This window comes from Myodes glareolus, chromosome 25 (genome assembly GCF_982192425.1).
Source record: "Myodes glareolus chromosome 25, mMyoGla1.1, whole genome shotgun sequence".
NCBI classification, from domain to species: Eukaryota; Metazoa; Chordata; class Mammalia; order Rodentia; family Cricetidae; genus Myodes; species Myodes glareolus.
Genome location: NC_142050.1, coordinates 29,732,610 through 29,750,968, shown reverse-complemented (window position 1 = coordinate 29,750,968; position 18,359 = coordinate 29,732,610). Strand labels below are relative to the sequence as shown.

The 18,359-nt window shown below is 44.1% G+C and overlaps 1 long non-coding RNA gene across 3 annotated transcripts in view; it reads right to left on the bottom strand.

The window, feature by feature from the left end:
- LOC146889455 (uncharacterized) overlaps positions 1-18,359 on the bottom strand; it is a 68,676-nt gene that overhangs the window by 36,561 nt on the left and 13,756 nt on the right. The gene's annotated exons all lie outside the window — the stretch shown is intronic.

The following is an 18,359-nucleotide window of genomic DNA, read 5'->3' as shown; positions in this document are numbered from 1 at the left end:
CTTCGACCACTGACAAAGTGCATGGTATATGAACTGGACAAGCGGGATACAAGAAAAAAGACCGCTAAACCTTGCCAAGACAGGGTAAGACAGTTCTGTGCCTCTGAAAATGGTCTATCAGTTATTCTAGGCTGGCCTTAGCCAAACTTGGTTGCTTCAACATCACAAATGAGGCTTTGGGTGATAGCTCAGGTAGCCTGTTGTCTCTGTCATCTACTGCACATTTTGGAAGCTGCTTGATTGCACTTCCTGCCTACTCAAGTAATATTATCTCCCTTCTCAGGCCTTTGATGGGGTTGAAGATTAGATAGTCATAGTTACCTTCCTCTTATGATCTAGCCAAGCCATTTCTAATACAGAATTTAGACTCCTTAGGATAGAATGTTTATTAAAACAGTTAGTATAGTGTATATAGTTTTGTATTGGGTTTGGAACTCTCTTACTTAAACAAAAGGGGGAAGTGCTGTGGGAGCTTCTTTAGCCAATAGCCTTTAAGATGCCAGCCCATTTGAGTGTGGTCTCTTATACTATAATTGCCAAAGTAAAGTGCACACTCACTCTCTCTTCCAGCTGCTGGATTCAGTTCCTGTTCCTCATTCATGCAGAGGACTGTGATCTAGGCCTGTGATCTGTGTGTCTACCCCTAAATAAATAACCCTTTATTATATGCAGTTCAGAGCTAGTGTGGGATTATTTTGTAACTTCCATCTTCAATAAGGGATACTTTTCTGGAACAGTAACAATCAGCTAGGCAGGGCATATGTTCATGGACAATGATCCCTGACTCAGCATTTTGTCCTTCCAAATTGTCTTCAGTAGCTAGAAGATCTTTCTACGGCAGAATTTCTTGGGATTTCCTGGCATGAGGTGGGGCTGTCTATGAATCTGAGGAGTAGCACCCTAGGTTGACAGTAGTGTATACTGAGAATGCTTCCAGACAGGCCTCTTTTTTATACTATAGGGTGGAGCTGCCTGGAGGGAAACTTAGGAAAACACTGGTCTAGTGGAAGGCTAGAGGTCTTTTTGTCTTCTACTACTGACAGGCCCCCACAGAGAATGTCCCAAAGCTTCCATTTCTCCATCTGTGACAAGTGTGCCAACATTGTGAAGATGGATTATGATCCAGAAGATGGGAGTGCTGACCGGCATCCAAACGTAGAGAGACTCTACCCAAGCATCCCAAGGCTCAAGAAACAATAAACCTGTTCTATTTCCTTCTCTATTTCTATCATCATCTCCATGACCCAAACAACCTGGATGAGGAAAGGGTTTATTTGGCTTACAGATTATCCCAACATCAAGGAAAGCCAAGGCAGGAGCTCAAGGCAGAAGCCTGGAGGCAGGAATTAAAGCAATTACTATAGAGGAATGCTTCTTACAGGCTTGCGCCCTCTGACTTGCTTAGTTACCTTTCTTACAAGTCTGTGACCACCTGCCTAAGAATGGAACTCCAATTCCCACATCAATCAGCAATAAAGAAAGTGCCCCCATGGACATTGTCCTATAGGCAAATCTGATGGAAACAATTTCTCAACTAGGATTCCGTCTTCCCAGGTGTCTTAGTTAGGGTTGCTATTGTTGTAAAGAGACACCATGACCACAACAACTCTTATAAAGAAAACCATATAATTGGGGTGCTCACTGACAGTTCAGAGGTTCAGTCTGTTATCATAATGGTGGGGTGCATGGTGGTGTGCAAATAGACATGGTGCTGGAGAAGGAGCTGAAAGTCCTGCATCTTGCAGACAACAGGAAATGGTCTCAGATACTGGGCAGTATCTTGAGCATAGGAAAGCTCAAATCTGCCTCCTCAGTGACACGCTTTCTCCAACAAGGCCATACCTACTCCAAAAAAAACCCACACTTCCTAATAGTGCCACTCCCTATGAGTTTATAGCGGCCAATTATATTCAAACCACGATACCAGAAATGTTTAGATTTGTATCAAGTTAACAAAGACCGTGACAAAAAGCCCATAAAAGTGGGTTCCTTGATGCAATCACCAAAATAGATACCCCCCCTGAGCAATCCTTGTAGATTCTACTTAGCACATTAGCCATCATCACTACTTTGTGACCCTGTGAGTCCTCTTCACTGGTCCCTAATTCCTTCCGTTCTTCCCTGAGAGGTGGAAAAAGATGGGATCCCACAGGCTCCCCCAAGGAAGTCATTTCAAAAAGACGATTCTCTGGAAGCAGGGTGGTGACTCACCACCCTCCCCCAACTCCCACTGTTCCAGAGCGCTGAGCCAACACACTCAGTGACCCTCCAACAACACGGTCCCATAGATGTGGGTTTCTGCTCAAGGTATTAAGACCCTGCAGAGTCACAAGGCCCTGCACACTATCCAAGTGGGGAAAAAAAAATCAGAAGACTGTGTTCTCCTGGTGTTAATTAATCAGTCTTTTTAGCAGAGTCTTCTTAGAAGCCTGATTTTCCTAGACAGGACACCTGGGAACAGAGGGTTAATGAACAGCTTAAAGGGCAGACAGATGTGTAGCGTACAGGTGAGCCTCGAGGAGCAGAAGCAAACAAAACCAAAGCCCATCCTTACACCAGCTTAACTGATACAGAATGCATAGTCATAGGCCAGTTGTGACGGTTCACCCACAGATCCCTCACACTTGTTTCAGGAAATTAGTATGACTGTACACCTGTCAGTGTGGAAACTGGGGCTTCCAGGGTCCATGGCTGCTGAGAGGGTAAGTTGAGCATCCAATCTAGGGAGTCTTAGCACCTGGATGGTGTTCTGGAGCATGCATTGGTCAGGTCCAGTCCCTCTCCGTCTCCACAGAGCCCAGCACACTGAACAGAGCTCAGTGCTGCTATAAGACAAGCATTGTGGGGTAGTGAGGAACACACAAGCTTTGAATTGAAATTAACTGCACTAGGAAGCCTGGCTCTTCCGCCATGTGGTTGTAAGTCATTTAACTTCCTTAAGTCCTAGTTTCTTCAATCGTAAAAATGTTTTGTGCGATTATTTTAAGGAAAAAAAAAATGAGCTAGGATCCACCATGAAGCACCCGTGCTGGCCTGGGCATGTGACAATTCTTCAGTGAATCCGTGTTCTTGTTTTCGTTCCTCCTGTGCCACATCCGGTCTCCAGGCCAGCACAGCCCAGCACCAGGGATGACCTTGCGAGTTTGCCCTATCCCACTCTCCATGTTGTATCCGCCCCCGTCTGCGGATCTGTCCCAGGCCCCACGCCCAGTGCCCCAACTTAGTCAGGTCAGCCCTATTCACCTTGTCCCCAACTTCCCAGCTGGGACTAGGATGTGCATCCCAAAGGCCACCCCAGTTGACTGTTTCCACCTGACGTCATCCCACCCATGTCAAATCCAGTTTTGAGGACCAACCCAATCCAATCCACCCACCTTGTGCTCTTTCCCAGCCTGCTTCGTTCACAGCAGATCAGAACTAACAAGAGGAGCGCACATGTACAGACCTCATCAGAGAAACACACACAGTATGAAAGAGCAAAATAGTACCCAGCCCCCAAATCCACCAGTTCTATAGAAAGGTTCTCCAATGGGGTTACCTAGGTGAACCCCAGAACACAGGATTTAAGCGAACAATTATAAATGTCTTCAAAGAATCCAGGAAAGCAGGCACAGAGAAACCACTTAATTAACTAGAGGAGAATGAACCTAATAAGAACAAACTCCTGCCTAAGTGGTACCCAGGAAAACAAACACAGGGCTGAATGAAGGATGAAGATGACCCAGCATTTGAAAACGGAGTTCAATAAAAGGGAAATGTTGAAGAGAACTTAAGTCGAAGTGAAGATGGAATTGAAAACCTCAACAACCCAACTAGAAAATTCAAGAGAACATCTTATGAGCACAATGGCGCAAGTGTAAGAAGGAATGCCAGGAATTAGACCACACAAACAAAGAACATGAAAAAACGAAACACAGGAAAGGAACATACAAAAACCATAGGATACCGTAAAAATACCAAACCTTTTCATTATAGTGATAGACAAGGGAGAAGAATCTTGGGTCAATGGCATAAAGCAGATCCTTTTTTAAAATTTATTTTTATTTTTTTATTTATTAAAAATTTCCACCTCCTCCCATCCTCCCATTTCCCTTCCCCTTCCTCTACTCCCCCTCTCCCTCCCTCTCCAGTCATAAGAGAAATCAGGGTGCCCTGCCCTGAAGGAAGTCCAAGGCCCTTCCCCCTCTATCCAGGTCTAGGCAGGTGTACATCCAAACAGACTAGGCTCCCAAAAAGCCAGTACATGCAGTAGAATCAAAATCTGGTGTCATTATCATTGGCTTCTCAGTCAGCCCCCATGTCAGCCACATTCAGAGAGTCCGGTTTGATCACATGCTCATTCAATCCCAGTCCAGCTGGCCTTGGTGAGCTCCCATTAGATCAGTCCCACTGTCTCAGTGGGTGGACACACCCCTCGTGGTCCTGACTTCCTTGCTCATGTTCTCCCTCCTTCTGCTCTTCATCTGGACCTTGGGAGCTCAGTCCAGTACTCCAATGTGGGTCTCTGTCTCTATCTCCATCCATCGCCAGATGAAGGTTCTATGGTGATATACAAGATATTCGTCAGTGTGGCTATGGAACAAGGCCAGTTCAGGCACCCTCTCTTCTGCTGCCCAAGGACTTAGCTGGGGACATCCCCGTGGACACCTGGGAACCCCTCAAGTCTCTTGCCAACCCTAAAATGGCTCCCTTAATTAAGATAGCTTCTTCCCTGCTCCCATATCCACCCTTCCTCCATCTCAACATCCCATTCTCCCCCAAGCTCTCCCCAGTCTTCCCCTTTCCCCTTCTCTCTCCTCATCTCCCCTTCCCCCACCTCACCCCAACCCCGTGCTCCCAACTTTTGCCCAGCGATCTTGTCTACTTCCAATATCCAGGAGGATAAATATATGTTTTTCTTTGGGTTCACCTTCTTATTTAGCTTCTCTAGGATCACGAATTTAGGCTCAATGTCCTTTGTTTAAGGCTAGAATCTACTTATGAGTGAGTACATATCATATTATTTTGGGGTCTGGGTTACCTCACTCAGTAAAGTGTTTTCTATTTCCATCCATTTGCATGCAAAATTCAAGATGTCATTGTTTTTTACTGCTGAGTAGAACTCTAAAGTGTATATGTGCCACATCTTCTTCATCCATTCTTCTATTGAGGGGCACCTAGGTTGTTTCCAGGTTCTGGCTATTACAAATAGTGCTGCTATGAACATAGTTGAACAAATGTTTCTGTAGTCTGATTGCGCATCTCTTGGGTATATTCCCAAGAGTGGAATTGCTGGATCCTGAGGTAGGTTGACTCCCAGTTTCCCGAGAAACTGCCACACTGATCTCCAAATTGGTTTCACAAGTTTGCCTTCCCACCAACAATGGATGAGTGTTCCCCTTACTCCACATCCTCTCCAGCATAGGCTATCATTGGTGTTTTTGATTTTAGCCATTCTGATAGGTATAAGATGGTATCTCAAAGTTGTTTTGATTTGCATTTCCCTGATCGCTAAGGAGGTTGAGCATGACCTTAAGTGTCTTTTGGCCATTTGAAATTCTTCAGTTGAGAATTCTCTGTTCAGTTCAGTATCCTATTTTTTAATTAGTTTAATTAGAGATTTAATGTCTAGTTTCTTGAGTTCTTTATATATTTTGGAGATCAGACCTTTGTCTGATGCAGGGTTGGTGAAGATCTTCTCCCATTCAGTAGGTGTTTATTAGCTGTAGGAGTTCTTTGGTAGAGTTTTTGGAGTCACTTATGTACACTAACATATCATCTGCAAATAACGAAAGTTTGACTTCTTCCTTTCCAATTCGAATCCCCTTGATCTCCTTATGCTGTCTTATTGCTATTGCTAGAACTTCAAGCACTATGTTGAAGAGGTATGGGGAGAGTGGACAGCCTTGTCTTGTTCCTGATTTTAGTGGAATGGCTTTGAGTTTCTCTCTATTCAATTTGATGTTAGCTGTCGGCTTGCTATATATTGCTTTTATTATATTTAGGTATGATCCTCGTATCCCCAATCTCTCCAACACCTTTATCATAAAGGGGTGTTGAATTTCGTCAAATGCTTTTTCAGCATCCAATGAAATGATAATATGGTTTTTTTCTTTCAGTTTATTTATATGATGGATTACATTGATTTTTGTATGTTGAACCAACCCTGCATCTCTGGGATGAAGCCTACTTGATAATAATGGATAATTTTTTGGATGTGTTCTTGGATTCGGTTTGCTAGTATTTTATTGAGAATTTTTGCATGAAGTTCATGAGTGAGATTGGTCTGTAATTCTCTTTCTTGGTTGAGTCTTTGTGTGGTTTTGGTATCAGGGTAACTGTAGCTTCATAAAAGGAGTTTGGCAATGACTCTTCTGTTTCTATTTTGTGAAACACATTAAGGAGTATAGGTATTAGCTCTTCTTGGAAGTTCTGGTAGAATTCTGCATTGAAACCACTGGTCCTGGGCTTTTTTTTGGTAGGGAGGTTTTTGATGACAACTTCTAATTCCTCGCGACTTACAGGCCTATATAAATTGTTCACCTGGTTTTGATTTAATTTTGGTATATGGTACTTATCTTATCATAAAAAAAGGTGTCCATTTCTTTCACATTTTCCAATTTTGTGACATACAGGCTTTTGTAGTAAGATCTAATGATTCTCTGAATTTCCTCTGTGTCTATGGTTATGTCCCCTTTTCATTTCTGATCTTGTTAATTTGCGTGTTCTCTCTCTGCTGTTTGATTAGTTTGGATAGGGATTTGTCAATCTTGTTGATTTTCTCCAAGAACCAGCTTCTTGTTTCATTGGTTCTTTGGATTGTTTTCTGTGTTTCTATTTTGTTGATTTCAGTCTTCAGTTTGATTATTTCCAATCTTCTACTCCTCCTGGGTGAGTCTGCTTCTTTTTTTTTCTAGAGCTTTCAGGTATGCTGTTAAGTCTCTAATGTGTGCTTTCTCCATTTTCTTTATGTGGGCACTTAGCGCTATGAACTTTCCTCTTATCACTGCTTTCATAGTGTCCCATAGTTTTGGGTATGTTGTGTCTTTATTTTTGTTGAATTCAAGGAAGACTTTAATTTCTTTCTTTATTTCTTCCCTGACCCAAGGGTGGTTCGGTAGTTGACTGTTCATTTTCCATGAGTTTGTAGGCTTTCTGGGGGTAGAATTGTTGTTGAATTCTAACTTTGTTCCGTGGTGATCTGATAGTATACAGGTGGTTACCACGATTTCTTTGTATCTATGGATGTTTGCTTTGTTACCGATTATGTGATCAATTTTTGAGAAGGTTCCATGAGATGCTGAGAAGGTATATTCTTTTCTGTTTGGGTGGAATGTTCTATAGATGTCTGTTAAGTCCATTTGGTTCATTACGTCTGTTAGATCTCTTATTTCTCTGTTAAGTTTCTGTCTGGTTGACCTGCCCATTGGTGAGAGAGGAGTGTTGAAATCTCCTACTATTAGAGTGTGGGATTTGATGTATGCTTTGACCTCTAGTAATGTTTCTTTTACATATGTGGGTGCTTTATATTAGGGGCGTAGATATTCAGGATTGAGACTTCCTCCTGATGAATTGTTCCTGTTATGAGTATAAAGTGTAGAAAGCAGATCTTCAACCAGGTCATAGAAGAAAGCTTTCCCACGCTAAGAAAAGACATACCATACAGATACAAGAAGCACAGAGAACCCCAACCAGACAAGATAAGTAAGGAGACACCTCACAGTATACCAGAGTCCAAAACAATCAAAACTTTAAAAACCATTAAAAGCTGGAAGAGAGAAAAAACACACAAGTCGTCCATAAAGGAGAGGCCATCAGAATTCTCAGTGGAAGCTTTGAAAGTCAGATCTGGAGCAATGCACTCCAAGTTCTAAGAGACCACAAAGGTCAGCCTAGCCTACTATGCCCAGCAAAATAATCTGTCATAGCTGAAGGGAAAGAAAAAAATTTCAAGAAAAAAAAAGAAAAGAAAAAGAATCCATATCCAACAGGCAAACCTTAAACTGAACACCAAGTGTAATACTTGGGATTGAAGAAAAGAATAAACACAGCCAAGAACTGTAGAAAAAAGCAAATGAAGGACTGGAGAGATAGTTCAGAGGTTAAGAGCACTGGTTGCTCTTCAGAGGTCCTGGGTTCAATTCCCAGCAACCGCAAGGTGGCTCACAGACCATCTATAATGAGATCTGGTGCCCTCTTTTGGCATGCAGGCATACACCCTGGCAGAACACTGTATACATAGCAAATAAAACTTGAAAAAAGAAAAAGCAAACGAAGCTATAATTACTGAAATGCAATGTACAACTAAGACTTTTGAATGCTTAATCAACACACGTCTTTCAATAACAACTTTAAATATTAATGGCCTTAAATCTATAATCAAAAGACACACAGGCTGGTTAAATGAGTTAAGAAACAAAACCCATCCCTCTGTTGTCTACATGAAACTCAGCTTTAAAGATAGACACCACCTTAGAGTAAAAAGATGGACAAAAGTACTCCAATCAAATGCACCAGCAAGCAAGCAGCCATTGCTATCCTAATATCTAATGACTAGTCAGAAAAGGTAAAGGACACTTCATTCTAATCCAGGAAACAGTTAACCAAGAAGACATTACTACTAAATATAGATGCACTAAACTCATGCATCTGATTTTATAAAAATTATATTACTGGAATTAAAAACACAGTTTGACATTAACGTATTAATAGAATGTGATTTCAATACTCTTTCCCAAATAGATCACCTGGACAAAAAAGTAAACAGAGAAATATCTGAATTAAATGGCATCATACATCAAATGGACTTAGCATATCTACTGAATTGTCCACCCAAACCAAGGCCTATGCTTTCTACTCAGCAGGCCATGGAAGTTTCTCTAAAATACACCACATTCTGAGACAGGTACAAAACAAATTTTTTTTCAATGTAGAAAAATTGAAATAACTCAGCATCCTCTGATCATAATGCAACAAAACTTAAAATCAACAGCAGAAAAAAATCTCTAGTAGGTACACAAGCTCATGGAGATTAAGCAGTTCATTACTGAATGATGAATGTGTCGAAGAAGAAACCCAAAAGAAATGTACCATGTTGACATCCATGGTCTGTGCTTCCACCGGCTGCTATTGGCAGGAAGACTTCTTTTGTTGCAGGGTCAACGACTGTAGACTCAGAACCGAGAGTGAGAGACATTGAAGTCTTCTGTGCCAGTCTCGCCTCCCCCCACCCCCCGCAAAAGAAACAGTTTAGGCACAAAGCTATTGAAGACAGTCCTTAAAATTTGGGACAAAGATCTGAAGTGTAATCTTCACAGTTGATGGCTTCTGGCAGGGTGGTAGAGAAGGACTCAGTTTTCTTTACAGGGCTGGCCTCTGGAAGTTTGACAGTGCTCCAATGAGTATATGGGTAACACAAATTGGACTTGGTGGGTTTGGGGATTGGGGCACAAGGGTGGGAGACTGAACCTGGGAGGAAAGAGGAGTGTGATTTGGGGTGTATTGTATGAAACTCCCAAATAATTAATAAAGATATTTTGTTTGGGTGGTAGGAGAAAGAAATTTAACAATTCCTGGAACTAAATGAAAACACAATATAAGTTCTGGGACACGTTGAAAACAGTCCCCAGAAGAAAGATTTCAGATCTAAGTGACCACACTAAAGAGTCAGAAAGAACACAAAGAAATGGCTTGATGGTGCAACCTAAGGAATGAGAAAAACAAGAACAAGACAAATCCAAATCCATAGGGAGTAAGAGGTATAAAAAAATATCAAAGGAGAAATTAATGAAATAGGAACAAAGAAACCAATACAAAGCACCAATGAATCTAAGAGCTGGTTCTTTGAGAACATAAACAAGATTGACAGATCTTTAGTCCAACTCAAGAATAGAAAGAGCTGGCCCAAACCAACAATATCAGAAATGAACAGGCAAACATAACAACAGACAGCAAAGAGATTCAGGATCTGAAATGGGAAAATGCCATTAAAAACTATTATTTAAAAATCTAAAAGAAATGAATTAATTGCTAGATTTATCCAAGCCACCGTAGTTGAACCAAGAAAAGATCCAGCAACTGAAATAGACCCATAACAAATTAGGCAGTTGAAGCAGTGATAAAAAAGCCTTGCGGCTATAAAAAGCCCAGGCCCAGATGGGTTCACAGCAGAGCGCCACCAGACTTTCAGAGAAGACCTACTCCGATACTTTTCAAATTATTGAAAAACTAGGCATTGGAGCACTTACTTCCCAAATCCTTCTATGAACCCAGTACCAAAACCCAGTAAAGACACAACAACAGCAAAGAACATTAGATATCAATATCCCTGATGAACATAAACATGCTAACACATATCAGGGAAAAACACAAGCCCTAACCCTAAACAAATAACCCCAGACAACCAAGGAATGCAGAGAGCAAGAGAAACAGCCTTCCTCAGGGAAGAATCCCGCCCCCATTGGTTATCCAACACCAAGTAGTCAGCTCTGAAGTCAATAACAAAAGGACCCCATAGGTTGTATTTATTCGTGTGTGCATGCATATAACAATAACAAAGACAAGGAGGCCATGAATTTGAGAGAGAGCGCAGAAGGGAGTGACATGGGAGGAACTGAAGAAAGAAAAATTAAAAAAGAAATGATGTAGTTATATTTTAATTTTTAAAAAGAAGACCTTGTCACTAATCACTGAAAACAAACAAAGAAACAAAAAACACCAGATCTCTCCCATAAGAAGGCATCTCCTCATCTAGTTGTTTTCTAGGAGATAGTCTGGAATCATCAGCTGCTCAAATTCAGGCTGTTGGACACACAAACCAAGGAGTTTATTGATCTGTATTAAATTTGACCCACCACCTTCTTACAACCCAGATTTGAATAGCTACCATGTGGCAGAACATTCCAAACTACAAGTTCTCCAGTAAACAGTACATACATAGGTTATATCTCCCACAGAACATACTTTGTAGAATTGACCACCCCTACCTAGCCTTCAGGGTTCTGTCCCAAGGACTGTTCTGGTCCTATAATATGGTTTGAAGGGACTTAATAAACAAAAAACCTAATGTCTACCCTAGAAGCCATTATTTCGGTTTAGGGGTTGTTGTAGGAGGAGGCACACTTGTTCATCCTGGCCACCCCGCTAGCTTAGCCCTGAAATAACCACACAAAAACTGTATTATTAAATCACTGCTTGGCCCATTAGTTCTAGCTTCTTATTGGCTAAGTCTTACATCTTAATTTAACCCATTTCTATTAATCTGTATATCACCACGTGGCAGTGGCTTACCAGCAAAGCACGTCTATCTCCAGCAGTGGACCCATGGCGTCTCTCTGACTCCACCTTTCTTCCTCCCAGCATTCAGTTCTGTCTTCCCTGCCTACCTAAGTTCTGCCCTATCAACAGGCCATGGCAGTTTCTTTATTCATTAATGGTAATTACAGCACACAGAGGGGACTCCCACACCAGGTTGTAGTCTAATACACTGCCTTACGTGAAGCCCTCACCTGTCATGAACACACGAAAGAGAATGGCTTTGTGTAGGGGTGCACCGTGCCCTGGCTTCCCAGTCCCATTCCTTCCTCTCTGCGTCTAACAGCCTGCCACATGGATCCTAGTCAGGTGTCTGTATGTTAAAAGTCATTTCTGCCTTTTAACACGGGGTAGGGGTGGAGGTGAGGCGGTGGGATGGAAATCAGAACTTTCTGAGTCTGGGGCTGTCACTCAGCAGCTCAGACTCATTCCTACTGGGAGAGCAGGGGAGGGGCAATATCCTGGGAAGCAGACAGGAAGTCCTACAAACCAGCTTTCTTTAGAAAAATGTACCACCCTGCCCTGCTGTCGCCTGATGTCATGGATACAGAGAAGTGTCATTCCTTGCCTTGGGGAGAGAGGGGAATTGAATCTAGAGACACCACGTGGCTCATCTCAGCAGTGTCTCCTATATTAAAAAAAGAAAGAAAGAAAAAAGAAAAAGGAGGAGGAAAAAAAAGAAAGCAAAGCACCCCACCACAGAGGCAGCCGGCAAATTAATTGTTTTCCTGATTAGCAAAAATACAATTAAGCCCCAAATGCTGCCGCTTGGGGGAAGGTTATTTGCATTTTTTTTTCCTGGGGACCATTCTGGCCACTGAGCAATGACAGCTTCATTCTGATCCCTACAAGAGGGGCCGAGAGAGAGAGAAATAATGCCACAAACTCATTATGGCCACACTGTCTAACTCCTCCCCGGGGAAACCAGGCTGAGCCTCCGTCAGAGGGAGGGACATAAAGACAAGCAGGAATACTGTCACTGAATAGCAATGACAGCAGCAAGGGAGCGGGACAGTAGGCGAGGGACACACATTCCCATGGCATGAGAGGTGACAGAGGCCAGCAGGATGGCTGCTGAGTGGTGAACAGTAAGGGTCAGATGCCAAATGCCCTCAATCTGCTCTGAGCAGAAGCAAAATAGCATGCCAGCGGATGCTCCCTGCTGTGGGAAAGAGCGGAGGAGAGAGGAATAAAGGGAAGCAGGAAGGAAGGAAAGGAGATAGGTGCCAATGAAGTGAGGGCTGGATAAAGGGAAGGAGGAAAGGGCAAAGGGAGGGAGGGAGGGAGGGAGAGAGGGGGGGAGGACAGAGGGAGGTTATGGCTGAGGCATCTTCGTGAAACTGTTTACTGGGAACACAAGCCTAATTCTCCATTTTGAACATAGTGATAACAATAATAATTAACAACACTAACGCTTCCCACTTATTAAATGTCTCTTGTCTGTCAGGCCTGGAGGACTAACTTAAGGCAGAAGGGACTCGGGTAGAGAAAGGCAATGAAGCAATGAGAGTCCAGAAAGCCGGAGGAGCTTGGGGCCCCCTTCCCGGCAGGCCTGGCTGCTTTGTATGTAAACAACTCAAACGCAGTAACTTGTCCCAGGTCACAGCCAATGTGTGGCTTTGCATTCCAGTCTCTCGCCAGCTGTCCATCATCTTGTTCTAATGGCAGTTTTCCAAGGGTCTCACTCCTGGCAGCACTTCTGTCCCGAGAGAGACAGGGCAGTGGCCTGCCATCCCGTTCTGCTTTGCCAGCCCTCTCCTGCTAGTGAAGTGTAGCATGCAGACAAACCAGAGTAGGAACTCCCTAGCTCTAGGAGGGGCTGTCTGAAGAGTGTACACGTTTCCTCCTTCATGTTGGTCTCTAGGACCCAAGGTACCTTTCTACTACATTCACGGAGCTGGAGGGGTAAATTAAGGCAGAGTGAGGGGAACCAAAATAAGGGACAGAGCAATATGGCCCAGAAAGCGGGAAGCATTCGGGTTTTAATCAGGGACTGTGGGACAGAAATATCCCGGCTCTATGATGTTGGCTGAGTGTACCTCTCTGTCCCAGTTCTTCCTTGGTGACACAAGGATAATGGCCTAGATCTTACAAGGTCTTTGCGAGGACTAGGGATGAGTGACAGGAAGCAGCTGCTGGGCTTGGGCTGGGTAGAAGAGAGATTAGAGGAAGGCACAGTAGTCCCTGTCAGCCACAGTTTCACCTTCTGCAGTATGTTACCCCACATCCAAAGTCAGTGCTCAAATACATTAATTCCAGAGATAAACAACTCATAAGATCTAAACTGGGCTCCGTTCTGAAAGGTGTGGTGAAATCTCCTGCTTCCTCCCATCCAGGACATGTAGAGTGGTCAATTCTATTGTCAACTTTACAGAATTCATACTCACTTAGTAGACACACTTCTAGGGTGTTTCCAGAGAGGTTTAACTATCCCGCAGGAGGGTGGAACCTGCCGGTGGATGGGGTCCTCAACTGAAAACAAGGAGCGGGTGAGCTGGACCAGCTTCTGTCTGTTTACTGCCTGTGGTCACGATGTGACTAGCTGCCTCATACTGTTGCCACTGCAGCTACAGCCAAGCTCATAACCACACCTTCCCTCTGTCTTACTAGTCTATTGCTTTGAAGACACACCATGACCAAGGCACCTTAAGAAAGGAAGCATTTCATTGGGAGCTTGCTTACAGTTTCAAAGGATGAGTCCATGACCATCATGGCATGGGAACAGTAGATGGCAGCTTTCATTTGAACCACAAGGAGGAGGGAAGAAAGGAGGGATGGAAGGAGAGAGAGAGAGAGAGAGAGAGAGAACTGTAACAGTTCTGAAACTTCTAAGCCCATCCTTAGTGACACAGATCCTCCAACAAGGTCACACCTTCAACAATGTCATACCTCCTAATCTTCAGATATACAAGCCAATAAGAGCCATTCTCATTCAGACCACAAAGCCTTCCACCATAAACTGTTTCTTCAAACTGTGAGCTAGAATAAGCTAGCCATTCCTTCAGTTGCTCTTTGTCAGACATTTTGTTGCCAAGAGAAAAATAACTAATAAGACACATACGGTGCCTTGTCCAATGTTTCCATGCTGTGGCTGCTACCTTCCCTTTGGTACTTAGCCGACGTCTCCGTTATCAGATTGGATGTATCACGTATTCATGTTCAAGTAACCCTTGCTTTATTGAACAATGGCCCCAAATCACAAGAGTGCTGATAGAAAGGCCTCAAAGCACACAGTGCAGAAGAGTCTCTCAGCTCTGGCTCTTCACTGCAGTGCTCTAAGGAATAGAGAAAAAGCACAGTGTGTACAAGGCTTGGTGTTATCTTAATGTCACTGGGGATCGTTGAGACATCTCCTGCATGGGTAGGAGCTATTACCGTAAAACCAAACCTAAAGATATATCAGAACAATTTCCCTCTCGCCACGAGAAAGGGGCGGAGACAAAGCACACTCAACAGGAACCTGGTTCCCTTGTTGTCTTCCTTGCCTTACACCCTCCAAGGACAACCAACATTCACAGGATCTCTCAGATGGGCCATGTATTGCTAATAGGTAAATGTGTTTCTGGACATTGGTGAATCAGGATCCAAGAAAAGATGGTACTGTGTAGACAGCTTGGCATCCTCTTACTTGGTACCTCAGTCTTCCATTGTAAAAAGTGATGCTCACTATCTCCACCCACCTCTGTCCAGTACTGACATTGTGGGTAGATAATAGAAGGTTCTGGAAATACTTGGAGAACCATGAAAATGTGGATAGGCTCTCTCTCGTAGGCAGGCTTGGAGAAAGACCTTATCCATGAAGGAAAAGGTGAATATCTGCTCTACTGAGGAATTTGGGGGAGAAATCCCATCCTGGAGTGCGGTGGCATCCCATCCACGCTATGGCATCAAACCACACGTGGCTGTCGTCTTCCCCAACCTCCAGCAGCCATTTATCACATCACTTAGGAGCATGCGCTCCCTAAAGGGTTAGTATCCCACTGTGCTCTAGATCAAACCCACAGATCCTATCATTGTGCGCCGTTCAGGATTGTGTGCATGCAACAGCATATACAGGTAACTCCCTCCTGACCCCGATAGGTTGAAGTCAAGGAGAAGGCACACAACAGCATACACAGACTTGTCTTCTCCCACAGCCCAGGTCACTTCACACACCCAGCCACACCTGCCTTCACTACTTTACTCTGTGTCTTGGAGAAGCACGTCGCAAGGGAAGCCAGCGCAGGCTGCATCCAGGAGCTTGGATTCAAGAAGGCCTGGGTCATGAAGATGAGTCTGTAAAGTGGAGGATCACCCAACATAGGAGTCAGCCTCCAGGAAGGAAAATCACAGGAGACAAGGGACTGCCTTATCAGAGGTTACTCAAAGAGACATCCCTAGACAAACCTGGTCTGGCTTCCATTCATGCCTCAGGGGACCAAGGCAACAGGGTTTCTCACGAGGCCCTCCTCCCTTGGGGGGCCAGCAGGTCTGCTCAACTAGATCAAGACAGTTCTTGGAACTAGGCTGCCTTGAGTGGATCCTCCGTGAGCTCATTCGCTTTCCTCTATGGCTTGGTGTGAACCAGTTTTCCATGCCCACCCACTCCCGCAGGCAGGTTAGTAAACTCTCTCACCCCCTCCCTCCTCCTTTGGGTGACTTTATCCTATTCTTTTTTCCTTATCCTGTCCTCACTTTGTATCCTGAAACGAGGGACAAAAGTGAGTTCTGCTGCTACAGCACCGAGGAGAGGAGACAGGTGTGCAGAGGAGCGACAGGCTGGCCCCGGAGATAATAGGCTACTGTGCCTATGGGGCTTCATGTCCTGGACAGAACCCCTTCTTAACCATGATCTCTTTTAATTCAAGCATTTAATTAGCAGATGCTCTCTGAGCGAAGGAAGCACCAGGTGCTGATGCAGGCAATGAGGACACCTGGAGGGCAGGTGACGTCCCCATTCTCACAGAGTGAGAGGCAGGCAGCAAGCGGCTAAAGGAATGTGACCATTTTAGACAAAGACAAGGGAACTGAGGGCATCAACAAGGGGAAAGGGATGTCACGTGACTTTGTGTCATGGCAGTAAGTTAGTGCTCATATAGACAGAGTGGTCAAGACCTCTCTAAAGAGGTGATATCCGTGAACACAGCCCACGGTGATGGGCCTTCTCTGATGTTCTGGGGACCCTGCAGATGGAAAGTCGTGAAGATGAAGGTTCTGGGGCAGAAAGGAACTTGAACTTGGAATGTCTGCAGGATAGTTATGGTTGTTGTAAGGGAAACTGGAGAAGATGGGGAGGAGTTGGCAGGGTCTAGGAAGCAGGTCTCAGATGCAACCCTCTAGCATATCTGTTTTCTAAATTAGAAACGCAAAACCCAGAGAGGTGAAGTCGCCAGGCCCATACGAACATGACATTGGCTTTATTCCTTGTGTACTGTTCACACCGGATCCCATGCTGCCCCTGTACTAGACGTCTCTAAGGACCACAGCTATTGGGAGGAAAGAGCTGTAGAGACCAATCTCATGCCTCCACTACAAAGCCTGTCTTTCTCCTGGCCTTCAAGGACTCATATTCATGCATTCACTCAACATGAACAATGTTCATGTGTCTCAACATGTTGTAGACACACTTTGTGCCAAGACCCTTTCTAGAAGTCAGAGATACACCCGTAAACAAAATTCATTAAAACTTCCCTCCTTGTGGAGCTGACAATTGACTGAAGAGTTAGAAACTAAGCACACATCTGTAAAAATGTGCTGTGGAGAAGACAGGATGGAGAGGGAAGAAACACTGGCAACAGACGGGGCTCAAATTTCACTGAGAAGTTATGGGCGAAGTGACAGCTGGTCACCCAAAGTTCTGAAGAAAGAGAGAAGGGAGCCATCGAGCTATCTAGAGGAAAAGAATTCCAGACAGAGGAAATAGAAAGTACCCTGAGCTGAGAATGTTGAGTTTGGGGAAGAGGTAATGAAGACCCAGAACTCGCTAGTAGGTGGTGCCTGGATCCACACTGGCTCAGCTCAAATTCCATAAGTAGAGGGACCATAACTGGCCCCAAGTACTCCCCACCAAGATGCAGGGCCACTATCCAATGTTTTTGCCCATCCAGACTGCCCAGGGCCTAGCACAGACTCTTGGGGAGGTTGGGACATCCAGCGAGGATGCCAGTCCCCCAGCTGGGGCTACATTTCAGCCGCAACCAAGCATTTTGGCTGCTGGCTCCATCTCAGCTCTTCAGATATTTTATGCATCACAGCAGCCAGCCAGATCTTAATGAAAGCTAGTTACATAAATTTGGGTAAAGCAGCAACAAAAGCACTTCTTGTAGCAGGAGACATCAGCTCTGTTTTGTTTCCTTGCTCTCGGCGTGCAAGTGAGTTACTGCGAGCAGGCGCTTCAGGAGGAAACATCGTTTTGCAGCTTTTTACCTTACCACGGGCTACTGACTCAAAAGATCATTTACCATTAAAAAAAATAGAAAGCCCTTCTCAATATCCTTCTCTTTTCCATCTTAAAAAAAAATTGCGACATCCATCAACTGACAGGGGCTTGCCTTCCTACCAACAGCTTTAGAAGGTGTGTATGCTGCAGAAATTCCCTGGGATGCTTCCATACCAGTCAGTTTAGACACTTGGCGCAACACAATAGCAGATGAAATTCTCTATAGTAAATGAAGCACAGAGGGATACACTGGCATGTGATGTGGTAGGGGCGGGAGTGAGTGTGACCTGTGGCCTGGAATTGGATGGATCTCCTGGGCTCTGCTCTTGACTGTGATACTCACTTCCTGTTTGAGTTCCATCACTCTAAGGCGGTCTTAGAACCCTCACCTTCATCCTGGCTCTTGGGAGATTTGGAACAACAAGGAACAGGTAAGCTTTAATAAAAGCTGGGAACCTGTAGCAAACATCTGGAAGAAAATCTCAATTTCCCCATCTACAAGATGGGGATGAGACTGGTATCTGCCACCAAGTGTGGCAACGTTAAGCAGAATAGCCATTGTAAAGTAATTAGCACCAAAATCACTCTGGAAAGTCATACTATTAGGTTTTTAGTACATTCATAGATTAAGTTAATCTGCTGGAGTTGG